The following is a 27792-nucleotide window of genomic DNA, read 5'->3' on the forward strand; positions in this document are numbered from 1 at the left end:
ATAATCCGCGCGCTCAGAGTACACATTGACTCACATTGTACTTTCTGTCTCATATTGTGTTGTCTTAATCTAGAGGCGTGCAACTTTCCTGATACAACCGCATCGGATTATCATTCCGTGACGTCTCTCGACTAGCTGTTAGCGCGGAATTTGCCGAATCATTGCCGCTTCCAAACCTCTTGCTAGAGACCTGCATGGTTGCTCTTAAATTTTAGTAACCCCGTCCAGAATCCTGCGTCCTTATGCCGTGACGCACAGAAACACGCAAATATTGCGATTTTGATTGTTTTAAGTATATTGTTAGATATATATATACCTGAATGAAATTAAATATTGCCTTTATCTGAAATGGCGACTTTTTGTCAATTTCATTAGTTGCAGAAAATGGAAAAATTGTTGTAATATTTAAACGTGTGTTATCGCTGGTATTATACAGGTTTAAATAATAACTATAGCCACAGTTTGTAAATATTTTGTCGTAGTTTGCCATTCTGAAATATGAAGCGTACAGCCGGTCAGAATTAGGTATAGTTCGGATGGTATCAGACAAAAAGACAAAAATGATATGATCGCATGGCATTGTTGGCTGGGAGGCCCCATCTGGGGAAGTTCGGAATGCAGGTCTTGTTGCAGTCGACGCCACATTGGTCGACTTCCGTGTCGGTGAGCCGGCCGCGGTGGTCTAGCGGTTCTGGCGCTGCAGTCCGGAACCGCGGGACTGCTACGGTCGCAGGTTCGAATCCTGCCTCGGGCATGGGTGTGTGTGGTGTCCTTAGGTTAGTTAGGTTTAAGTAGTTCTAAGTTCTAGGGGACTTATGACCTAAGATGTTGAGTCCCATAGTGCTCAGAGCCATTTGAACCATTTCGTGTCGGTGATGACAACACAACACCCAGTCCACGAGCGGAGAAAATCTCCAACCCGGCCGGGAATGGAACCCAGGCCCCCTGCGTGGGAAACAAACACGTTACCACCTTTTCAGCTAAGCAGGTGGACGGTATCAGACACCTAAGTTTTTTCGAAATATTTTTTAAGGTTGTACTAGAACATTCTTTGCGCTAAACAATACTATGGTACTTTAGTATAGACGTAGACGTAAACACACCACTGTACATTTCATCTGTACATGGGCAACTAAGGGGAAGCGGATGCTATTGTGTTACCTTTGATGACAGCATAATAGTCATTTTAACTATTGCTGTTGTTGTAGTTGTTATGGCGGCCTTCGTCCTTGCGCTAAAACAATACTATGATACTTCAGTTAACAGAACTTTCGTAGTTAGCCATTTTAAAGCATTAAGTGTACAGCTGGTCAGAATTAGGGATAGATAGGGTAGTATCAAACAAGTAAGCGTTTTCGAAATAATATTTTTTTAACGGTTGTATTGGATCACTCTTCACGCTATACAATACTGTGGTACGCTACTTAATATAATTTTAAAAAAACTCATTGTCGTAAGTATACGTTCGTTGGTTTCTTTTTGGTATTTCTTTCACCATTGTTGTTGGGCAAAGGTTATCGCTGCAAGATCTTTGTGGCTTGAATAACCATCGCAATAAGTAGAGCAGGTGCTTTCTCTGTTGGATTAACCCGATCTTTAAATAGTTTCAGCTTCAGAAAAGCCTCAGCAGTTATCAAAACATTTGGTTGAGTATCCAGCTCACTTCCTAATGATGCATCCATGTTCAAAAATGAGGTATAAACAAGTCGCCAGAAGGTTCGGTAAGAGCAAAAGTGTGGTGTTTTGCCCTCATCGAACGAAATTAGTTTTTCTACTTGGTTTTGGCTTTGCGTTTACACCTGTTGGTATAAAGACAAGTTACGTTAGTTTCATGGCGTTAAAATTCTTTACAGTATTGAATTTGAACTTATCTGTCAGATCACCTATTTTGTCAAAAAATATCAATCAACTTGCCCCTTGCTGGAACCTGCTGCTCGTTGCAGACTTGTGGATTCAGCTGTTCTTAGCGTTAAGTTTGCATGACTTTTCATAAAATCATAGTAAAGGTCTTTACCGCTTTCTTTTTTCTCTTAATGAAACAATACTTTATTTTCAGTTGTTCTGCAAATTTGTACACTTGAGTTAAGAATTCATCGTTAGTCAGACATAAGATAACTATCTAAATTTAAGCTACGTTCGCGTAGCGAAAAACACAGTAGAATCAGGTACCTTCTTGCCATTCCGGAACGCCCTGTCGCTTTGATTCAAAATCGCGTGAATGATCTTGATTCTCCATAGTTAACACTAAAGTGGCGCGACAGGTGCTGCCCCTAGCGTCAGAGTTTAGAAACAGCTCACCTCCGGTACATTTAGCTGTTCAATATTACGCAACCTCCTCCTGCCTAGTGTGGAGAATATTGGATGTTGTGATCTTTAGTCTGAAGACTGAGTTGATACAGCTCTCCACGCCGGCATATCCTGTGCAAGTTTCCCCTCTGCGTAGTTATTGCAGCCTGCATCTATTTGAAGCCCCTTTCTGTATTCGAACCATGGTCTCCTCCTATAACTTTACTGTCCACACTGCACTCGATTACCAAATTTGGGAGTAGCTTGATGCCTTGGGGTGTGTACTATCAACCGAACCCTTCTTTTAGTCAGATTGTGCTACATTTTTTATTCCCAATTCGATTCAGCACCACATTAGTTATTTTATCAACAGTCGCTTAACGTGTAACATTACCTGAGTGTTTATTATAGTATATTGGGAGGCGAATATGAAGTACATGTTGAAGGGTGAAGAAATGCTGATTCGCTAACATAAACAGTCAGGTATAAAAATTAATGAACCGGAAGGAATCCACTATTTTTGGTAGAGAAGATCAAAAATCATTTAGCAACTGAATGAAGGCAATGAGGTTAAGAAAACTGAAGTTATAATTGTGAAGCGGTGCTCAACACATCAGTCAATGGAAACTAAAACAGTAACTGCTCCGTTAATAATAAAGTTTCAATTGATCGAATTGCAGATTGCCTATTTATAAACGTTCTCGGAAAGACGCTGCTGTCTTAATACTTCCCAGGCCGTTTACTTGGTACTATAATTTCAAAGGATCATTATCGCAAGAAAAAATAGTGAATTATTTATGTGCAGAGTATGATTAAATATAATAATAACAATAATTCTGTGTCGCACAATGGCGTAATGCAACTCTTTCAAATGGACGCTACTTCGGTTACTTGCGTGTCCCTAGTTGATCAGGTCTGACATATCATTAAAAACGTCGCGTGCAGTGAGCTGGGCCTTGCCCTTGTGGCTTTGGTATTCCAGGAAATGCAAGACGCCGACTAAGCGTTATATATAATTTATGCCGAACAACGATTACAGCTGAGGTAGACGAAAAACGTTATCATTTTTCTAACGTTATGTAACCCCAGAAACGTCTCCGTCTTTCAGATTAAACATGAGAACTTTAAAATTTAAAATTCATTAGATGGCAGTGTTCACGGGAACGTTTCTGATAGGAATAAGGTTGGGAGAGACCAGGAAGATAAGATGAGAAAGCTTTTTTTTTTCTATATTATTGTCTTATCGCTTACTGTAAATTGTACATAGGAATAGGAACTAGGTAAAACATAATATTTTTGAAGTCATGAACGAGAGTCGAAGATTCGGCTATATTCAATTTTTTAGTTAGCTTCTTTTGTCTATATGAACCGCTACTGGAGGATGTTGAGCGAATCAGCCATATTAACGCTCTGTAACAGAAGCTTCACTTTTAAAGGGAAAATATACGAGTCTTCATGAAAAGAGTTATTCAAATGATTTCTTTGTCAAGCCAACACTAGAAAAGGATTTCTGTTGGACAGAAGACACAGGATGGCGAGGCGGAAAGAGACTCCTATCGCATCCAGGCTAATGAGAACAACACAAGATTCATTTCGGCGGACCATGATTAACATGCATGATTAAATTACAGAGACTGGAAGACCGTACAGTGAACGTAAATCGTCGATCTTAACTGACTGCGCCGGCCGCTGTGGACGAGCGGCTCTAGGCGCTTCAATCTGGAACCGCGCTGCTGCTACTGTCGCAGATTCCAATCCTGCCTCGGGCATGGATTTGTGTGATGTCCTTAGATTAGTTAGGTTTAAGTAGTTCTAAGTTCTAGGGGACTGATGACCTCAGATGTTAGCATAGCGCTCAGAGCCATTTGAACCATTTAACTTTCTGGAGAAAAATCAGTTCCTATTACTAAACTGGAAAGGAGAATCCATACGAATGTTAGAATTGTATAAAAATATTTGTACAAATTGTTTCATCGTCATTTCAGTTTCTGTAAGAGACGGATAAAATACTTAATTGATTGGTAAGTAGTGCCCCTTTAACACTGTGTTTACAACAGTGTTGGAGTCGCATTGGAAATACAGTGTTGTAGTTTAACATTTTATTTTTTATTGGATAGTTGACATATTTGAACATTACCACAAGAAAACGAGGTACTGTTGTAGATACTCTAGTTTAATATCTTTTTTTTTCTTTCAGCAAGCGAAATGTGACAATAGTAAAACACTCAAAACGCATTTGGGGAACCGACGCTTTAATTCCACGTCCGGCCATCGAGGTTTAGGTTTTCTGTGATTTCCCCAAGCCGTTTAGGACAAATGTTGGGATGATTGCTTTGAAATGCTACGGCTGATTTCCTTCCCCACCCTTCCTTAATTCGAGCTTATACCCCATGTCTGATGATATCTCGTCGAGGAGACAAGCTGTGGCCTTCGTTCCTTCCTTATCTTTTATCAGGCTGATATAAATAATGCGAATCAAGTTCTGTTCTGAAACTTTATGAGTAACTGAAAAATAAATCTGCACCAATAACTAAATTTTAATACTAGTTTCAGAGTTCAGTACAAAGAAACCTTAAGGAAAAAATATGATCACAAATTTGCTTTTTGAAATTCCGAAGGAACACACACTCTTCTTCTTTAACACTAAAAACAGGCTGACCACCTTTTGTTTTACCATAAGGACCATGAATGGTGTTTACGAGGATGGTTTGATAACGCTGGTAAATTTCCACGAAACAATTGAACATATTTGTTGAGGCTTCATGGTTGGCAAGCTTGATTATTCCAAGGATTGTGTAAGGAATTTCAACAATTTACAGAATATAGTTCATTGTTGACAGGCTTCTGAACTGGTAAGTGTGTCAGTTGGTACGGTGATGGCCATTGACGTTTGGATTCCCAAAGGACATCCTAAAAAATTACTTGGAAAAAGGCAGAACCGTGACCGGACCCTATCGTCTGCAACTTGCATCGGATAAAAAAAGACCAAGTTTGCCACGCAAAAAGGTCTCTTTCACCACTATAATGCACCATCCGACACTTCAGCGATAACAATGGTGAAAGCGCATGAACTAAGCTTTGCATTGGTTTTTCATCCATCCTATTCACAAGACTTTGCCCTAAATGACTGCTTCCTGTCCCCAACTTGAAACTCTGGCTCGCTGGAAAGAAATTTTCATGAAATGAGGAAGTGATAGCTGAAGTGAACACCTATTTTGCAGAGTTTGACAGAACGTATTTTTCCGATATGGTGATAAAGCTGGAGCGTTGCTAGACCAAGCGTACATCACTCAACGGAGACTATTACGAGAAGTAATGTTAGCTATGTAGGAAACAAACATTTTTTCTTGCTTTTTCACTAGGCGTATCAACCCACCATTGTATCAGGTTTACTTTAGGAATTTTATACACTCGGTTAGACTTGCTAATGCTTATTTTTCCATTTAAAATTTCTATGTGACGCAGTTCTAAAACATTCAGTCTATATTTCCTCATTTTTATCATTTGAATCATTGTGCTCTGTGCAATATTCTACCAGGCGGTTTCCTCTTTTATTCCGTAGCCCCAGTCCGCATTCACCTACTACTTTTCCTTCTCTTCCTTTTCATACTCTCGAATTCCGGCACCCCATGACTATCAAATTTTATCCTCCCTTAACTATATGAATAATTTCTTTTATCGCATCGTACATTTCTTCAATATCTTCAGCTGCGGAACTAGTTCGCATATTTACTTGTACTACTGTGGTAGACGTAGGCTTTGTGTCTATCTTGGCTACAATAATGCGTTCACTGTGCTGTTCGTAGTAGCTTATCCGCGTTCCTATTTTTTATTCATTACTAAATCTACTCCTGCATTACCCATATTTCACTTTTTATTTATTACCGTGTATTCAATTGAACAGAAGTCTTATTCCTTCAGCCACTGAACTTCACTAATTACTACTATATCTAATTTTAATCCACCTATTTCCCTTTTTAAATTTTCTAACCTACCTGCTCGATTAAGGGATCTGACACTCCACGCTCCGATCCGTAGAACGCCAGTTTTCTTTCTTCTGATAAGGACGTCCTCCTGACTAGGTCCCGCCCGGAGATCCGAATGGGGGACTATTTTACCTCCGGAATATTTTACCCAAGAGGACGCCATCATCATTTAACCATACAGTAAAGCTGCATGCCCTCGGGAAAAATTACGGCTGTAGTTTCCTCTTGCTTTCAGCCGTTCGCAGTACCTGCACAGCAAGGCCGTTTTGGTTGATGTTACGCGGCCAGATCAATCAATCATCCAGATTATTGGCTCTGCAAGTACTGAAAAGGCTGCTGCCCCTCTTCAGGAACCACACGTTTGTCTGGCCTCTCAACGGACACCCCTCCATTATGGTTGCACCTATGGTACGGCTATGTATATCGCTGAGGCGCGCAAGCCTCCCCACCAACAAGTTCCATGGTTCTTGGAGCAGTGTACATTATCATTTTGTAAATACAAATTTAGTGTTATTGCTAACGCTACCCCAGCGTCTATATGATTAGCTGAATAATAATTGCTATCACTTGTCTAAATACGAATTTTGTAAGCACTAATTTAGATATTTGTTTACTTGCATTTCAACATATTTTCAGTTAATGATTAAATATCACAGTATATTGATGATATTTCATGTTAGTTATTCTTCAGGCGAGTTAATTTGGTCGATACAGTTGATTAACAATATTACGCTGCATGCTCATACATTTAGATGATTTTGCGTAAACTTTGCGATGTAGTATACACACGTCAAAATAGCCGGACTCGCAGTTTTCGTTGAATGTCATTCTATTCCACTACTTCACATTATCACCATATATAAACGTACAATATGCATTTAATAAGAATAATAATAGCACAAAAGTGTTAGAGAAAGTCCGCAGCTCGTGGTCGTGCGGTAGCGTTCTAGCTTCCCACGCCCGGGTTCCCGGGTTCGATTCCCGGCGGGGTCAGGGATTTTCTCTGCCTCGTGATGACTGGGTGTTGTGTGATGTCGTTAGGTTAGTTAGGTTTAAGTAGTTCTAAGTTCTAGGGGACTGATGACCATAGATGTTAAGTCCCATAGTGCTCAGAGCCATTTGAACCGTTTGTTAGAGAAAACTGGAACGCTCTGAAAACAGTGGCCAGACCAGAAATACTCTATGCAATGGAAACTTAAGCTGACTACGAAGAGACTGCCGGAAAAATTAGAGAAAGCTGAAATGAGAACCCTCAGAAAAATACACTACTGGCCATTAAAATTGCAACACCAAGAAGAAATGCAGATGATAAATCGGTATTCATTGGACAAACATATTATACTAGAACTGACATGTGATCACATTTTCACAGAATTTGGGTGCATAGTCCTGAAAAATCAGTACTCAGAACAATCACCTCTGGCCGTAATAACGGCCTTGATACGCCTGGGCATTGAGTCAAACAGAGCTTGGATGGCGTGTACAGGTACAGCTGCCCATGCAGCTTCAACACATACCACAGTTCATCAAGAGTAGTGACTGGTGTATTGTGACGAGCCAGTTGTTCGGCCAACATTGACCAGACGTTTTCAGTTGGTGAGAGATCTGGAGAAAGTGCAGGCCAGGGCAGCAATCTAACATTTTCTGTATCGAGAAAGGCCCGTATAGGACCTGCAACATGCGGTCGTGCATTATCCTGCTGAAATGTAGGGTTTTGCAGGGATCGAATGAAGGGTAGAGCCACGGGTCGTAACACATCTGAAACGTAACGACCACTGTTCAAAGTGCCGTCAATGCGAACAAGAAGTGACAGAGACGTGTAACCAATGGCACCCCATACCATCACGCCGGGTGATACGCCAGTATGGCGATGACGAATACACGCTTCCAATGTGCGTTCACCGCGATGTCGCCAAACACGGATGCGACCATCATGATGCTGTATACAGAACCTGGATTCATCCGAAAAAATGACGTTTTGCCATTCGTGCACCCAGGTTCGTCGTTGAGTACACCATCGCAGGCGCTCCTGTCTGTTATACAGCGTCAAAGGTAACCGTAGCCATGGTCTCCGAGCTGATAGTCCATGCTGCTGAAAACGTCGTCTAACTGTTCGTGCAGATGGTTGTTGTCTTGCAAACGTCCCCATCTGTTGACTCAGGGATCGAGACGTGGCTGCACGATCCGTTACAGCCATGCGGATAAGATGCCTGTCATCTCGGCTGCTAGTGATACGAGGCCGTTGGGATCCAGCACGGCGTTCCGTATTACGCTCCTGAACCGACCGATCCCATATTCTGCTAACAGTCATTTGATCCCGACCAACGCGAACAGCAATGTTGCGATACGATAAACCGCAATCGCGATAGGCTACAATCCGATCTTTATCTAAGTCGGAAACGATATGGTACGCATTTCTCCTCCTTACACGAGGCATCACACCAACGTTTCACTAGGCGACGCCGGTAAACTGCTGTTTGTGTATGAGAAATCGGTTGGAAACTTTCCTCATGTCAGCACGTTGTAGGTGTCGCCACTGGCGCCAACCTTGTGTGAATGCTCTGAAAAGCTAATCATTTGCATATCACAGCATCTTCTTCCTGTCGGTTAAATTTCGTGTCTGTAGCATGGTATCTTCGTGGTGGAGCAATTTTAATGGCCAGTAGTGTAGTAGTACCTTAAAGCAGCAGTGAATCAGAACACAGATGATGTAGTGCAGAACTGTATCTGAAGGTTGAAAAGCTAATAGATGTAATAAGAAAAAGGAGATTAGTATACTATGGGCTCGTATGCAGGATGAATAATGACAGAAAACTAAACAAATCTTTGCCTTAGCCAGCAACTGAAAATCCAAAATTACAGCTGACTGAAATAGATGAGATATCGAAAATGTGGGGGCCGACATGGACGCAATAAGAAACAGAACATGTTTTAAACAGCTGGTAAAAGAGGCAGACTTTCAGCGCAGGAAATGATCAAGAACTGGCAGAAAGTGGAGTCAAGAAGAGAAGGGACAAAATGGTTCAAATGGAACTTAACATCTGAGGTCATCAGTCCCGTAGACTAAGAACTACGTAAACCTAACTAACTTAAGGACATCACAGATTCATGCGCGAGGCAGGATTCGAAACTGCGACCGTAGCAGTCGCGTGTGGTGCCGGACTGAAGCGCCTAGAACCGCTCGGCCACAGCGGCCGGCAGATAATGGACAACGTTCTCGAAGAATGAAAGCAAAAAAAAAAAAATGGTTCAAATGGCTCTGAGCACTATGGGACTCAACATCTTAGGTCATAAGTCCCCTAGAACTTAGAACTACTTAAACCTAACTAAGCTAAGGACATCACACACACCCATGCCCGAGGCAGGATTCGAACCTCCGACCGTAGCAGTTCCGCGGTTCCGGACTGCAGCGCCAGAACCGCACGGCCACCGCGGCCGGCCAGAATGAAAGCAGTGTGGATCCGAACGAAAGTGCATTTGAAAACGAAGAAGTAGAAACAATATATATTTGCCATAGCCTTTAAAAGTGTTTTTCGAAATTTAAAAAATAGTAGCAACAATAGTTCCTTGTCGCTCAACTGCCCGGATCAGGTGTCCTACAGTTTAATGTGCATTGCGAACCTCGTGCCGTTCCCTGTGAATGAAGGGTACGTTAACTTCACGGTGAAATATGCCGCAACCTTTTGATATCCAGGCACGCGCTCAACACTAGTCCGTCATCAGTAGAAACCGTACGAAGTCAGCTGAGGCCACACTGCAAACCTATTGAAAAAGGAAATGTCCCAACTCCTTTTTGTGGAAAACAGCCATGCTTCTCAGTGCACTAAACAGTAATATTCTCTCCTAGATAACACTAACGGACAGCTTTTTTAGATGTGTTCCCTCGATGCAGAAGATTGGGCGCGCCGTTATGGCTTTCGAATGAGCAGCTTCCCGTGTCGGTGGCGGTCCTCAGGTAGCTAACGAGACGCGCCGTTTTTCGTAAGGAGAAAAGGACAGTGAGCGGACAGAGCAGCGAGTCGTTAATCCGCCACGGCGCGGCACCGCACAGTTCGTCGCTTTCACCGCTCCGAGGCCGGCCGCCCAGCTTTCGACCAGCAGCCGCGAAACACGAAAAACACGAGGGGCAGCAGAGAGGGCTCCGGGCCGCTACCTGCGCCGTGCTGGCTGGCACGTTGACCGGCGCGCTCGTTGCGTCTGCCGGCCCACGGTCGCAGTTCTGCACTTCCGCCTCTGCATCTCTGCTGCACAAGCCACGGCGTACTGTGTGGCGGAACAGGGACGGCTGTTATCGCTGAAACGAGACTGCTTACAAATCAATCGTGGGACCGGTTTTAGAACGTTGCTCAACTGGGTGGGACCCGTACTAACACGGGATGGTAAACGTGTACAGAGAAGACGTCACGAATGGTCACAGGTTTGTCTGAATTGTGCGAGAGTGTCTCAGAGGTACTAAAGGAATTGAATTGGAAGACTCTTAAAGATAGCGTTACCTATACCGAGAAAGTCTATTAACAAAGTTTCAAGGACCGGCTTTAAAATGATGACTCTAGGAATATACACACATCACAAAAAGTTTTGCATTGGCCTGGTTCCTAGACCTCCAGAAGATAGACGTTAAACTGTGAGTATTGTATCACAGACACAGTCCCTTTGACTGTTCAGAAAGCCGCCCAGGGTGGCCGAGCGGTTCTAAGCGCTACAGTCTGGAACCGCGCTGTTGCTACGGTCGCAGGTTCGAATCCTGCATCGGGCATGGATGTTATGATGTCCTTAGGTCAGTTAGGTTTAAGTAGTTATAATTTCTAGGGGACTGATGACCTCAGAAGTTAAGTCCCATAGTGCTTAGAGCCATTTCAACTGTTCAGAAATGTAACTACATCCGCCCAAAGATGTAAACAACCATGCATGAGCAACACCTATTAGACAGACGGGGTCCGACAGCCGATCAGTTCCAGTCATTCCACCAGGAAGCAGGTACACGGCTCGTGTTGTCTGTAGTTCAGCCATGCGTAGACGGTCAAAATACCGCGGTTCGATCGCGTCCGCATTCTTACTTTGTGCCAGGAAGGGCTCTCAAGAAGAGAAGTGTCCAGGTGTTTCGGAGTGAACCACAGCGATGTTGTTCGGACATGGAGGAGATACAGAGAGACAGGTCGATAACATGCCTCGCTCAGGCCGCCCAAGGGCTACTACTGCAGTGGATGACCGCTATCTACGGACCACCATGTTGAATAAAGCTTTTCGTGCAGCCACAGGACGTCGTGTTACGACTCAAACCGTGTGCAACTTCACTCCCGACGTCCACGACGAGGTCCATCTTTGCAAACACGACATAATGCAGCGCGGTACAGCTTGCCGAATGGACCGCTCAGGATTGATATCACGTTCTCTTCACCGATGAGTGTCGCATATGCCTCCAACCAGACAATCGTCGGAGACGTGTTTGGAGGCAACCCGGTCAGGCTGAACGCCTTAGACACACTGTTCAGCGAGTGCAGCAATTTGGAGGTTCCCTGATGTTTTGGAGTGTCATATTGTAGGGCCGACGTACGCCCCTGGTGGTCGGGGAAGGCGCCGTAACGGCTGTACGATACGTGAATGTCATCCCCCGACCTATAGTGCAACCATATCGGGAACCTATTGGCGCGGCATCTGCCTTCATGAACAACAAGTTGCACCCTCATCGTGCACCTCTTGTGAATGACTTCCTTCAGATTAACGACATTGGTCGACTTGAATCGCCAACATGTTATCTAGACATAAACCCTATCGAACATGGTTCAAATGGCTCTGAGCACTATGGGACTTAACATCTATGGTCATTAGTCCCCTAGAACTTAGAACTACTTAAACCTAACTAACCTAAGGACATCACACACATCCATGCCCGAGGCAGGATTCGAACCTGCGACCGGAGCGGTCACGCGGTTCCAGACTGAAGCGCCTAGACCGCACGGCCACACCGGCCGGCCTATCGAACATGACTGGGATGGATTGAAAAGGGCTGTTTATGGACGACGTGACCCACCAGCCACTCTGAGGGATCTACACCAAGTCGCCGTTGTGGAGTAGGACAATGTGCACCAACAGTGCCTTGATGAACTTGTGGATAGTATGCCATGACGAATACAGACATGCACCAATGCAAGAGGACGTGCTACTGGGTATTAGAGGCACCGGTGTGTACGGCAACCTGGACCACCACCTCTGAAAGTCTCGCTGTATGGCTGTTCAACATGCAATGTGTGTTTTTCCTGAGCAATAAAAAGGGCGGAAATGATGTTTATCTTGATCTCTATTCCAATTTTCTGTACAGGTTCCGGAACTCTCGGAACCGAGGTGATGCAAAACTCTTTTTTGATGTGTGTACTACAGTCCCCTACATATCCCTCGCAAGGAGATCTTGAGAGTAAGACTATATAATTACTGCACGCATAGAGGCATTCGAACAATCATTCTTCCCGCGCTCCATACGTGAATGGAGCAGAAATAAACCTACTAACTGGTACAATAGGACGTACCCTCTGCCATGTACCTCACGGTGGTTTTCAGAGTATAGATGCTGATGAATAACAAATTCTTTTCGGTTATATCATTTTTTCCTCCAAGCCGGTAACCTGATCGTTATAACCGCTCAAAAAACCAGTTCCCAAACGACCGATTCTCGGTCTTTTATTCCTATTATTTCCTGCAGCAAACGCAGAAATTGAACTAACGTTGAGAAATTTTGACTATCTTAGTTTCAAGATATACAAAATCAAAACATTAGATTAATAGGCAAATAAATGAAAAGTTAGTCCGTCCAACGTTCGGCGCGTTTCTGCAAAAGTGCTAAGTGGTTGAATACGACAGAAAACATCATCAGTATTCTACGACTGATTCTAATTTTTTCAAACTCTGTTCAAAAATCATGTTGTAACCGGGAATCACGCCACTGTTTGAGGATTGCGAATACTCAGTGATAAAGGGTAAAAACTGAGGTTGAAGAGCACTGTTTTTCGTGTTAATTTGTTCGTTTTCAAAGGGTACAGGCAGATAAAGTCATATAATGTAGACACAAAATTCATATCTGCTACTTTCTATTTCTGTTGTAAGCAATGTTTATAATTTATTACTTTTATCATAATTTCCTTCCTTTTTTATTATTCTTCTTAAAAATATTTCCAGACTAGTGTTGCTGCTATTCTGCAGTCAATGAATGTCCGCCGACGACAGGGAGAAATTATTATACAGACCAGGTGGGGGGGGGGGGGGCAAGTCTTGCACATTGCACGTACACGAGTACCCTAAGCCACGCCAAAACACTTGGGACAGGAACATTAATGTCTCAGCACTGCTGTACCAATCCGTTATGCCACGTGTTCCTTGCTCGTTTCTAACTGTTGGTTGATTGGTTCTCTCTATAACGACGCAATATTTCAAACCAATGCAAATTTTACTAATAAAAATTACTCTTTTTCATAACAGGTTTCTCTAAAAACAAAAATAAATTAGCACTGCTGCAATGGCCATTTGGTATCTCGGTTTTTCTTATTCGGCTATTAGTATAAATAAAAAACGCCTATTATACCCCACCCCAAACAAATACCGAAAAGTACCGGTTATTCAGAACTGATGTACCGGTATCAGCTTTAACCTGTCGGTTTTTCCCATCCGTAGCCGGAAGACATTCTGTGTAACGGGTACCACTCTCACTTCCTGTGGCGAATGGCGCACGGGACGGCCGGCTGTTGGAAATCGCCCATTTAAACTTAAATCTCTCTTCTTTTATCTTCATGATCTTTCCGCGAGACATACGTATGAGGAAGCTTCTAGGGGGACGTGCGCACTCGGAATTTTAACAGCAAACCACGCCGTGATACACAGCGGCTTACTTGTAGCATCTGCAGCTGTAGATTGTAATGGAAATTACAATTAATGAACAACTCAATACGATCTATACATTCACAATACTACCCATTAAAGCTCAAATGGTAATTTCACATTTCTTTTATCACGAATGCCACAATTACAATGGTTACGCATAGTTATACAGGGTGTAAATTTTAAGTTGACAAACCAGAATAACTCGAAAAATAAGCTTGACACGAAAAAATGTCTAGAATCCAAAGTTGATTATTTTCGAGGGGGACATCTGGTGGCCAGCCCGCTAGTCCCCTGGGGGTGGGTCGGGAGGCAACTTAAAAATTTCAAATGGGAAACCCCATTTTTTATTGTAGAATCACATTCTACATAAAAAACTACCTACATTTTGCCTTAAACATTTGTTTCGAATCTTGGCATTTGGCGCTGTAGTTCAAGAAAATCTATGTTCTCATTTTTCCGTGGAAATGGTTACGGATAAATAAAAAAATACTAATTTACTTCCTAAATTTTGATTCGCTAAAACTAAAAGTCTCCCTCTATCCGCATAGAGTGGGGTTTAAGAGAGAGGAATTAGAGTTATGCAAATGTTAACCAAATAGTAATTTTTATGCAGATATTTGGGTCAACATTTGTAAAACTCTAATTCCTCTCTCTCAAACCCCATCCTACGGGAATAGAGGGAGAGTTTTAGTTTTAGCGAATCAATATTTAGGAAGTAAATAAGCATTTTTATTTCAAGGACTTCACTTTGAAGCGGTCAAGGCAGAGTCAAACATATTACAGTGACGGTAATAAAGAACTGGTCTCTCGTTGGGGGAAATTAGAGTAGTGGGAACATGGTGGTATGAGGACACTTTTGATATCAAATTAATTATGTAAATTAATTAAATTGATCAGTTAATTACACTCATCCCATGATGCCGTCATCAGTTTCCCACCACCATTCTTCGAAATACCCTCCCCTCTCCCATGCCAAAAACGGTTGGAAATTACAGTTTTTGTGAGAAATTAAAAAATGGCAGGAGATTCAGAATTTCAAGATAAACTCAACTGCTAATTGTATTGTATAGCAGAGCACATAATAATAATATACAAACATAAGGATGGGTAATAATAATATTAAAACAGCGACCCAATGTCCCATTGCAAATATATTTTTTTCTTTACTGTGATTTCATTCTCTTGCCCCATATGGCAGGGCTGGTAGCAGCACAGTCCACCACTCTTCAGCCAAGGGACATAACAAAAAAAGATATACATGTACACAGAAGGCAAAAAAAGGGCAATACACATTATAAGGGGGAGACAATGGGGATTAAAATAAACACTTACTGTTAAAAAAAAAACACAAAAGCCACATATAGATAAAAACACAGTTTGAGATGTGTGTAGCACACTGAAGTCACAAGCACAATATAAAAGTTGGCCACAGTATTAAAAATCCAGCCAGAACGATGACACTATTAAAATCGCTGCATGAGACGGAGCACACACGTCAATGAGTAAAAAAAAGAAAAAACAGCCTGAAGGGACTTGCAGAGGGAGGGCCAGCCTAAGAAGAGGGAAGAGATGGGAAAGGAGGGGGCAGCATTAGGGGGGGGGTGACTGGAGAGGGTGGGATGAAAAGAGGAGTTGAGTGGCAAGGGGGAGGTAGTATGTGTGGTGGGAGGAGAGGGAAAGTAAGCCAAGAGGGAGCGCAGAGATGCAGAAGGGGTGCACTGGATAAGGAGGGCGTGTAGGAGGGAGGGGAAAAAACCTCTCAGGTGAAGGGAGGAGTAGTGGAGAGGGAGCCCTGAGGATGGGGCAGGAAGGTGGGGTTAGAGTTGGTAGGAGGGGTAGACTTCAGCGCGAAACTCATCATCCGGTAGGGGTAGGCACTGGAAGGTACGTTGGTAAAGGACGTGGAGGGTGTGGAGATGTAGAGAGAGAGGGTGGGACACAATGGGAAAGGCGTGGCAATGGGTGGAGGGTAGAGAAGATAAGAGAAACCAGGGTGTGAGGGAGACTGAATCTGCGGACAAGGTTTCAGATGTGTTCAAGGAACAGGGGAAGGTGTGGGAAGGGAATGAGGTTATACAGGATCTGGGTGGAGGACGGGAGGCGGATACAGACAGTGAGGCAGAGTGCATGGTGTTTGATGATTTGGAGGGCCTCGTAGAATCTGGGTGTGGTGGACATCCAGGCGACTCTAGTAAAGCAAAAGATGGGAAGATGAAGGATTTGTAGGTGTGATGGATGGTGGAAGGATGCAGGCCCGATGTCTGGCCAGCAAGAGTTTCAGGAAGTGGAGTCTATTGTGGGCTTTGTGTTGGATTGAAAGGAGGTGGGGAGCCCAGGTGAGGTGACGGTCGAGGGTGAGGCCAAGGTATTTGAGGGTAGGAGTGAGGTGGATAAGACGACTATAAATGATAAGGTAAAATTCATGGAGCCGGAAGGAGGGGGTGGTATGGCCTGTGATGATTGTCTGGGTCTTGGAAGGGTTGATGCCAAGGAGGCACCGGTTGCAACAAGCAGTGAAGTAGTCAAGGTGGGTTTGAAGGGTTCATTGCGAATGTAAATCCCTACTCCTATTAACAAGACCCTTGCACCAACACCATTGCGGAATGAAACACACTTACACCTATTTACGAGTCACAAGTAGCATCCTAGAAAACAGAAACATGGGAAATACATCTTACAATATTTGTTGCGAATGTAGTTCTCATTATCTTGCTTGAACACGGCATCTCAAGATGAAGAAAAAGACTGACCAGCCATCTCTAGTGTAGTCCACCACCATCTACTGAGTGTATTCTGTACCTGAAAACCCGACCAGCTAGGCAGCTGCTGCTTGCAACAGCCTTAAGCAACAATATCCGATGGCCGACACCTCTTGACCACTCCTACTACTGCCCTGGCAATGCGAAACAAGCAAGCGCAACTTGGACTAACTGCATTTCCACTCTAGACATAGACTGCTCAGTTTAAAAAAAATTCACTACCCTAAACAGGGATGTTGTTTTGTCAACATAATTCGAATTTCTCACGGGAAATGTGGATTCCTCCTTCTTATACGAGTTATTTTCGAAGACAGAAAAAATCGGATCATACACGCTTTTTCTCGCCGCTAAGGTACCATTACTTGTTGCGGAAATCCTTTGCAAGACTATGACATACGTTTCATTTCCTCTAAGTATTCTCACACATCGTAGAAAAATCTGTTACCACTAGCTTAATATCTGTTGTGGCCTGCATCACAGGAGTAGAATATTAAGCTCATTTGGCTCACGATGGAGTGCTAACAGCATTATTCTACGAGTACCTCTCTCACAGGATGCCTCCTCACTTTCAGACAATCTTAAAGTAACCTAATGTCTCATGACCCACAAAGTCTTTCATGGTAGCAGCATAAAGGAGTTGTAAACATCAGTTTTATACTACGTATCTCTTTATAAATTCGGAAATGTAGCTGATTTTATTACAATGTTCACCTCTCTCAATGTAGGTGGGAGATTGAAATTTCGTTATAAGATCTCGTTGCAACGAGAAACGCCTGATAACCAACTGTCGATCATATCAGTGGTGCTCTCACCCTCGCTTACAGCTGTCTGGCGGCAAGTCATTGCTTTCAAATTGATATGCTAATTACTTGCATTTAGTTTTGCACGGTGAGTAATTTTTTTTCCTGAAGTGGGATTACACTCGCCAAGAAGCATTACCGACACTTCCATGATGTCTCTGGAGGCTCCCCACTGGCTACATTGACACTGCTTCCTATACCAAAATGGGTAGTAACCGTCGTCAAACAGCTGAAGGCACTCAATGCTAACTGTGTTCTATCTCTCGGTTGCCTTGTCATGCTGCTGGAAGTAGGTCACTTAGGATCCTGGTATACTGCCCCCGAACTAATGCTGCTGAGACCTGTCAGTTTATGGGGGGCTGGAAGGATATTTCGTTCTCTTCTTCACTTTTGCGACAACTCCGCCACTGAGCCACATGTGAACAGCTGCCAGTGCTGCCACCTGCCGGCCGGAGTGGCCGAGCGGTTCTAGGCGCTACAGTCTGGAACCGCGCGACCGCTACGGTCGCAGGTTCGAATCCTGCCTCGGGCATGGATGTGTGTGATGTCCTTAGGTTAGTTAGGTTTAAGTAGTTCTAAGTTCTAGGGGACTGATGACCTCAGAAGTTAAGTCCCATAGTGCTCAGAGCCATTTAACATTTGAATTGCTGCCACCGGGCCGCGAAGATCTGCTCATGCATCAAGACTGTACCAGTCCTGGCCGACAACTCACCGCTCGCGGCGACAGACAGCTGTTAATGATTCCAGATACGCAAAAGTTGTCCTGTCTTTCTCAGTAGGAATGGACACTTAATTGTCGGCTTTGGATAAATACCAGGATATTGAACAATATGCTTCCCTCATCTGTCCTTCAAACCGAAACGTTCTGAGATGTGTTTTGGAAACATACTGGAAAGGCTGACACAGTGAGCAATAACAAAATATCTGCCTCCCGGGTTCGATTCCCGGCGGGGTCAGGGATTTTCGCCTGCCTCGAGATGACTGGGTGTTTGTGTTGTCCTCATCATTTCATCATCATCCCGGAAAGTGACGAAATTGGACTGAGCAAAGATTGGATAATTGTACGGGCGCTGATAACCACGCAGTTGAGCGCCCCACAAACCAAACATCATCATCAAAATATCTGCCTACTGACAGCCATATCCTAAACATATACGAGTCTGCAGACCTATATTTCCCTCAGAATACACCCCTCTAGAAGCGCTGCTATTGGTTCCCGCCACTTTAGTGGGCGGATCCCTGGAAGGAGTGCAATGTTCTTTTCATGGAATACTAATGAGAACCGACATTTGAAGCTGACTGCAGAAGGATTCTTCGTACGTTTCGCATACGGACCACGAAAATAAATTACGAGGATTCACGCTTATACGGAGACGTGTAGATAGTCTTTTTCTCCATCGCTCTATTTGCGAGCAGAATAGGAAGGAAATGACTAGTATTGGTGCATGGTACCCTCTGCATGCACTGTACGATGGCTTGTGATGTATGCATATAGATGTAGATGCAAATTTGGTCTACTTATTAAGATGTCACTCCATCCATTTGTAGGGAGACATAGCTCATAGTGGAATGGTGTCTCTTATTTATCGAAAAAACAGAAGAATGAACTGCTGCTCACTATCTCTGTGTAGAAACCTTCGGATTATCCCCTAGTTTTCTCATTTCAGATACTTTGCAAGACATATGTGAGACGTTGTATATTTTTGTCTACAATACTAAGAATAGACGGTATACATCTCACATCTCAAGTCCGCTTTCGTTAGGGTATCACTTACTTGTCTTATTCTCTCTAATCCTCCAGTTTCGATGTACAGAATTTGAATCTATTTGATTTCAACGAATACGAGATGTCTCCCGCCAAGTTACAGACACCTGCTAATTATCTCGAAATCTTATAGCGTTCTGACAGCACTGTTCCATTAGTTAGAAGATGGTGTGGTCCACCACCTGTCATTGACTAGTTTGAGAGCTATCACAATGAGAAAAATAGCACACTAAGTACAGGAGGAAATTCACAAGCATACAGAGTAAAAATGGTTCAAATGGCTCTGAGCACTATGGGACTCAACTGCTGAGGTCATTAGTCCCTTAGAACTTAGAACTAGTTAAACCTAACTAACCTAACGACATCACAAACACCCATGCCCGAGGCAGGATTCGAACCTGCGACCGTAGCGATCTTGCGGTTCCAGACTGCAGCGCCTTTAACCGCACGGCCACCATACAGAGTAAAAACAAAATTCAAATGGCTCGAAACACTATGGGACTTAACATCTGAGGTCATTAGTCCCCTAGACTTAGAACTACTTAAACCTAACTAAGGACATTACACACCTCCATGCCCGAGGCAGAATGCGAACCTGGCAGTGCGGTTCCGGAATGAAGCGCCTAGAACCCATCAGCCACAGCGGCCGACCATGCAGAGTATACATGGACTGCACAAAGCAGTTCAGAAGCATAATACTTACAATTCATCGATCTCGAATGACTGTTTATAAATATGCCCCTGTACATGACCTAATTTCCTTTATGATATTCGTATGATTAGCGCGCTAGAAGTACGACAGGGTAACTGAGTGCAAGTCTTCATTGACAGCACAGTGGGTTTATCTCTCTCTATCGTAGTTTTTGTAACATCCAACAGAGTAAAACTATGAACTACAAACACGTCACCTGGTGGAGAACTCATTAAGATTTTACTGCATTTCTCCTTTCTGACATATCAGGAAACTAATACCGCCGTGGTGATCCCATTAAATATACTTGTACTGGTCCACAGGAGCAGGCGACCAGTGGTCCAAGTCGCTTCCATGGGGCTGTGTAAAGTTTTGTCGGCTGTGCTGAAGGAAGATCACATCAACTTCAGTCACAAGGAGAGGGTTCTTGTGTTGATGTTTCATGAGCAGTTTTATTCATTGTTTCTTGCTGTAACACATCGAAGCAGTATATGACTACAGATGTGTACACAGCCATGCACTTTAATTTTCTACCATGACTCCAATGATGATGATGATGATGATGATGATGATGACATTTGATTTGTGGGGCGCTCAACTGCGTGGTTATCGGCACCAGTACAAATTCCCAATCTGCCACTGTCCAGTCTCAGCACTTCCATGAATGATGGTGAACTGATGAGGCAACACAATCATCCAGTCCCCGGGCAGAGAAATTCCCTGCCCTGGCCAGGAATAGAATCCAGGGTTCCATGATCCAGACACTGCAATATTAGTCACTAGTCCACGAGCTGTGGACATGACTTTGAAGTCTGTGTCAGGTGCTGAACCAATATTAACACGTTTTGATCTACCGGCTCTCACTGAAAGCTTGATATCTCATTGTGTGAACTATGGTTCTATCACAACATACAGGATGGTTGAAATAAAAGACAGAGGCGGTGTTTCTTAGTGACAAAAGTGTGGAAGACAATGTAACATACGGAAACTGGAAGAGTTTGCGCTATTGTAGAGCACCCCAATCAGCTGTCCATTTAATCTCACCTGCCAAAGTGACTGAGTGGCAGATGTCTTGATGTTCCGTTTCGAATAGACCAAGAGCATTGATTCTTCATACTGGAGCCATGTACACGATCACTATTTCAGTGTGGGCCATCCCCAGAAGGTGTTGCTCCCACAAAGACTCTCTCCATCTCAAACAAGTGGTGTTAGTTAATCATTATATGGTAACAGTGTACCAGTGTTGGGATGGGGTGGAAAAGACACCATCGATATGGGATGATGTATTGCAATAAGCACCACAGTTCACAGTGTGATCAACTTTAGCATTTTTACCAGTTTTTCGCCGGCCGAAGTGGTCGTGCGGTTCTAGGCGCTACGGTCGCAGGTTCGAATCCTGCCTCGGGCATGGATGTGTGTGATGTCCTTAGGTTAGTTAGGTTTAACTAGTTCTAAGTTCTAGGGGACTAATGACCTGAGAAGTTGAGTCCCATAGTGCTCAGAGCCATTTGAACCATTTTTGAACCAGTTTTTCCATAATTTGAGGAACGCCAGCCAGTGACACGACAGCATGCTTGGTAGTTTCTGTATCATCACCGAACCACCCTTCCACTACTTTGCAAGTACGGTACACTAGATTGCAAATTTAGATAGACGACTGTGCAATACGTCCATTCTTGGTTAATTACCTGGCACTTACAGCAAAGTATACCAGACAGCATCCTATACTGGTACAGTTAGGTTATCTACATATTTGTAGCATTTCGATCACAGTGCGGAATTTACGATTACGATTGGTCATTTTTCCTTATGTGAATGGGAGTCACAGAGCATTCTCGCATTCATACGATAAAGTTGGAGATTGAAAGATCCCCCTGCGTTGTCTTCGATCAAACCTCCCTGCAACACAGTTGCCAGTTTCACTTGCAACTAACTAGAAGTAGGAGGGAATGTTACTCGCTACTAGATAGTTGAAAGTGTAGTAGCCCTCGTTCTGTAGCTATATGAGACTCTGTGAGTGCTGCATGCAAAGGATATAGTGGACACTCAAAGTCTGGAAAAAATTCAATGTCTCACACCAATGCGTCAGAGAACGTGACTGCAAACTCGTGTAGCGGTGCAGTTGATGGAAACTCAAAGTCTGGAAACAGTTCTCCATATTGACTTGATTCCCACTCCAAAGAGCTACATATGCATGCTACCGAATGTTTAATGGATGTAACTGCTTCCAGGTGGGCCTTCCACCGATTTATGTGTTACATTTGTTTATTTGAAGAAGTAGTAGGACAAAGTGGACACCACCACACTCCACACTTTTGCCAAGTTTATTCAAGATGGCGGATCCAAGATGGCGGCCATAGATGTGGCAACATTGCAGTGAATCCATGGTGTGAAGATCAAATTTTGATAGGAAAATAGGTCAACTGCACTACCTCGACTTACCTAACTCCAGCCCCCTCCCCCTCCCCTCCCCCCATCTGTAAATTGGTAGAAAAGGACTCAATCAGTGCTGAGCTACTGGATGGGATGGATATGAGTCTTTATTTTGTATGCATTGTTTATTTAAACAATTTGAGTTGTCATAATTAGCAGCTCCATCCAGTGTGTTCACCTTCAGGTCCAGAGCCCAACTGACCTAGTTCACAACACCATCGTCACCAGAGGGCGCTGTTTACCCTCCCCCCACCACCAAGATGGAATCCAAGATGGTGGACTGGGGGAACAAATGGCAGAAGAAAGACTCAGTCTGTGTTTAGCTGTGGGACTGAAGGGCAGATGTAATTGTTTCAATAGATGAGATGTCTGTGCTGGAGAAGAAGTAGTTCGGTGGGTATATTACATGTAATCATGCAGCTGAGGACTGTGTCCATAGCCACCTGCAACATGATATTTGGTGAAGATGAATACGCTTCACCAACTGTGACATGGTCGCATATACGATGCCATTATGGCCTCATCACTTTAGGACATGGTGTAAAAAAGATCTGAGGATGGTCATTATGGACTGAAACCAGTCATCATCTAAAGAAATCATATTGTCATCAAAGACTGAAATAAAAAACATATGAATATGCTTGATCAAATAATGAAGATGCAGCAGTTTGGGACTAAGTTACACTTCGCAACTCATGCTGATAAATGCATGTGCTGTAGCTGTAGATCATTTGATAAAAGGCAAATCAATCTTCCAAAGTGCAAGAGGCAAGATGTTCACCCATTCCAGTGCTAGCATCCACGTGTACAATTGAGAAAATGTTGGTGATGAGCTAGGATGAATTTAATAAGTGTACTACATGCAAGCACACAGCTGAGGACTGTATCATAGCCTCCCATGCAATGAATGGAAAGAAAAGATAATGAATAGGTGTGTGTGAATACTTTTCGACAAATAACAGCAATGCAGTGAGATGTCATGAAGATGCATTTCAGTACTCATACTGATAGGTGCTTGTGCTGGAACTACCTACCTTTTTTGATATTTCCTAACACTTCCCATCAACTTCACCCTATTTCACAATGAACCATAGGTGTTTACCATGAAGTTTGGAGACCAACTGGACTAATTCACAACTCCGACAGCAGAGTGCGCTGGTGGCTCTCCCCCACTCCCCCCTGTGACCTAATCCAAGATGGCTGTTCAGAAAAAAAGGGCAGGAACCAATAGGAGTCCTGAATCCGGTCATGTGATAGGCTTTGGCCAATAGGATGGATGTATCTGGTGATGACATTGGAATGGATGTAGGGTAGGCTTAGCAGCTTCGTGGCCTCAGTCTCAGCCAGCAGCAGCAGCAGCAGAAGAAGAAGAAGAAGAAGGAGATGAAGAACCATGAATCATCAGCAGCAGTCGAGATCCAGCACAGTCCTGCAGAACATCAAGAAATGGAAAAGTAAGTATCCAGTGTCACATATTTGTCTGCAGTTAGCATTATTATTATTGGTTGTTTTTGTGTCATGTCTGTAAGTAACACTTCCTCCTCCTCTCTGTTCAGCGGTAGCCTTCGACATGTTCAAGCCTGCAGGGGCAAGTGCTAACATGTCGACCTCTGCCACATCTGGACCTGCAGCAACCTAGGCCGCCATCTTGTCGATACCTGCACCAACCTCTGCACCTGTGACAACAACCTCCAGCATATCCAAACCTGTACTATGTGTGGAGTCTATGGTCAGCAACCAATGACTCAGTCTCTTCAATGCAAGGTGTAGTGGAGTATCCACACTGTGTAAGTTCATAGCTGTGGCCTGCTGTAGATAAATACTTTTGTCACCTGATTTCATGCATAGTGAAGAGTCATCATACATTGTTGTAATAGATAGTATCGCACCAGGAAGGCAAATGTCCAGGGAGATATGAGTCGGATAATATTTTGTGGTCATCTACTGATTGATGAAGCACTCTGCACGACATATTTCGTCCCAGTCGAATTCAGAAATAGGCACTTTAACACCCTTTGATGCATTTTCAGTTTCTATTCTCACATGCAAGCCTCGGTCATTATGTGCTTCTATATTCACATTTACACGTTTCATTCCACTAGGAGTTAAATTGTAAGTAGAACTGAAAAGCATGGGCACACTTGCTACCTTCTTGTCCACAGCATCTGCACTCTGTCCCTGCACTAGCACAGGGATGGGTCATATGTCAGTGACCAGTACTGACCTCAATGTTGCTATTGCTTAAGAACACCAGCAGCATTCGAAGTGTTAGGAACAGACCTGGCATCCACATTGCCCAAATCGATGAGTGGCACAGAGGATAACAGCTTCTTTTCCTGCTCCAGTAAGTGGGCTATGAGTGTTACAGGACCCAATGTGGTCACTGCAGGCTCGGAAATTCTGGAGGTTGTTGCTGCTGTAGGCCCAGAGGTCGGTGCAGGTCTCAACAAGATGCTGGCTGAGGTTGCTGCAGCTCCAGACATGGCAGAGGTCGACATGCTGATGCTCGCCCCTGCAGGCTTCGACATGTCGAAGGCAACTGCTGAACAAAGAGGAGTAGGGAGCGTTACATACAGACCAAGACATGAAAGGACGCAATACTAATAATAATAATGATAACTAATTAAAAGTAAAATTTGTGACACTGGATACTTACTTTTCTATTTCTTATTATTCTGCACATGTGCTGGAACTTGGCTGCTGCTGATGGTTCATGGTACCTCTTCTTGTTCTTCTTCTGCTACGGCTGCTGCTGGCTGACTGAATGAGACGGAGACTGTGGAGCTGCTGAGCCTACCCTCTGGTGAAGTCACCGGATACTGCCATTCTATTGGCCGAAGCCTATCACACGACCGGATTCAGGGCTTCTATTGGTTTATGCATTTTATTTTCTGGCCGCCTTCTTGGATTACGTCATTGGAGAGGAGTGAGGGAGGGCCGACAGTGCACTCTGGTGGTGGAGTTGTGAACTAGGCCAGTTGATTTCCAAACCTCAAGATAAGCACTTATGATTCATTGTGCAGTAGAGTGAAGTTGATGTGCGGTGTTGGGCAATTTAAACAAGGTATGCAGTTCCAGCACAAGCATCTATCTGTGTGAGTACTGAAATGCATTTTCATGACATCCCAGTACATTGCCATTGAAAACTAGCCTATAGTGGCGGCAGGTCTCCATCTGCCAAATAACTAAAAGTCGTAACAACCATACCATTTTACATGACCAAAAAAGAGAACATAAAAAATGAACACAAAACAAAAACTATGCATAATAATAATATTGGACTCTCAAATATACTAAACCAAAACACACAATTACCCCACCAAATAGGAGTTTTTGGCAATGCAGGCAGCAATGCTGAGCTGCCAAATTCGTGGATGTGGTACAGAACCCACAAAGCCAAAACATGAGCCCAAATAAATGTGTTACATAGTAAGAGAGAAATTTTGTTTCACGTTCGCGCCAGCTTTAAGTACTACCGCGGAAATAAAAAAAAAGGATTGAAACACAAAAACACGAATGTAATGACGTACTGATTGCTGTTATCAGAGGGAACCGAGGGGAAAATTCGATCAATGGAGGGTCTCTGATAAGCAGGCTAGACTATGGTGGTGGCAGTTCTCCATATGCCAACCGACGAAAAAGTCGTAACCACCGTACCCAGTAGGTGCCACATTTATCGATAGCGCAAGGAAATCTGACATTAAACAGTGGCCCCTGTGTGGATCATCCCTGAGTTGGCTAACTGGACATGAAATTAATTTAATTACTTCAAACCCACAACAAAATAAATGACATTGTAGGGAATGAGAATGAGCGTCGTTGAAAAATTAATAACAAGGAACTACAGTATCACAATGAGATTTATTAACTGATATCGTGGCCAAGAGAGAACAAACATATAAACAGAAACTTCAGCTATGTAACATTTCATGAACACGAACTCAAGTTGGTTAGGTATAGACTTGAGGAACCTAACTGGAATTTACGTGTAAATGAGACTGGCTGCTGTGAGTGGAATGATGCCAATCTAGGCAAGCACACTCTGCTGAATCATTCCACAGATTGGTCTCTTGCGTCAAGACACACTGGCAGTGACTACTGCGAGTACAAGGCTGGTATGAAAAAAGATGGTCGTGAAATTGATTGATAGGCTTCTGAATTTGCCGAAGCTGCGCAACGTTACCGATATAGCCGGTGAAGCCGGGACACTGTCGTGTTCGTGCAGGTGCTGATGGAGAGTCGTACTGCAGGAGATGACCCTGCGTCCTCTGGTGATTGCCTCACGTCCGTGAAGATATAAAGTTTCGCCCGGATGTCCGGACATCTTAACAACTAACTGCTGTCTCCATATAAACGGAAGAGCTCTTAGCGACTGTACTTCATGACCGTTGAGACGCCATTCCCCACCTCTCCCTTTTGCTCAAAACCTTCTGAAAAACAGCCGTTCCCCCTGGTGTTCTTGAATAAACCTACCATGGCCTAGCAGTGGTTACAATGCCAATCATACTTCTAACCATGAGACCCGATCTTCCTGAACCAATCACTGCAGCACAGTACACATTCTGTTCTCTGAAAAAACAGCATACGAGGTGCATTCAAGTTCTAAGGCCTCCGATTTTTTTCTAATTAACTACACACCCGAAATCGATGAAACTGGCGTTACTTCTCGACGTAATCGCCCTGCAGACGTACACATTTTTCACAATGCTGATGCCATGATTCCATGGCAGCGGCGAAGGCTTCTTTAGGAGTCTGTTTTGACCACTGGAAAATCGCTGAGGCAATAGCAGCACAGCTGGTGAATGAGCGGCCACGGAGAGTGTCTTTCATTGTTGGAAAAAGCCAAAAGTCACTAGGAGCCAGGTCAGGTGAGTAGGGAGCATGAGGAATCACTTCAAAGTTGTTATCACGAAGAAACTGTTGCGTAACGTTAGCTCGATGTGCGGGTACGTTGTCTTGGTGAAACGGCACACGCGCAGCCCTTCCTGGACGTTTTTGTTGCAGTGCAGGAGGGAATTTGTTCTTCAAAACATTTTCGTAGGATGCACCTGTTACCGTAGTGCCCTTTGGAACGCAATGGGTAAGGATTACACCCTCGCTGTCCCAGAACATGGACACCATCATTTTTTCAGCACTGGCGGTTACCCGAAATTTTTTTGGTGGCGGTGAATCTTTGTGCTTCCATTGAGCTGACTGGCGCTTT

The sequence above is a fragment of the Schistocerca cancellata genome, chromosome 3 (assembly GCF_023864275.1).
Source record: "Schistocerca cancellata isolate TAMUIC-IGC-003103 chromosome 3, iqSchCanc2.1, whole genome shotgun sequence".
NCBI lineage: Eukaryota > Metazoa > Arthropoda > Insecta > Orthoptera > Acrididae > Schistocerca > Schistocerca cancellata.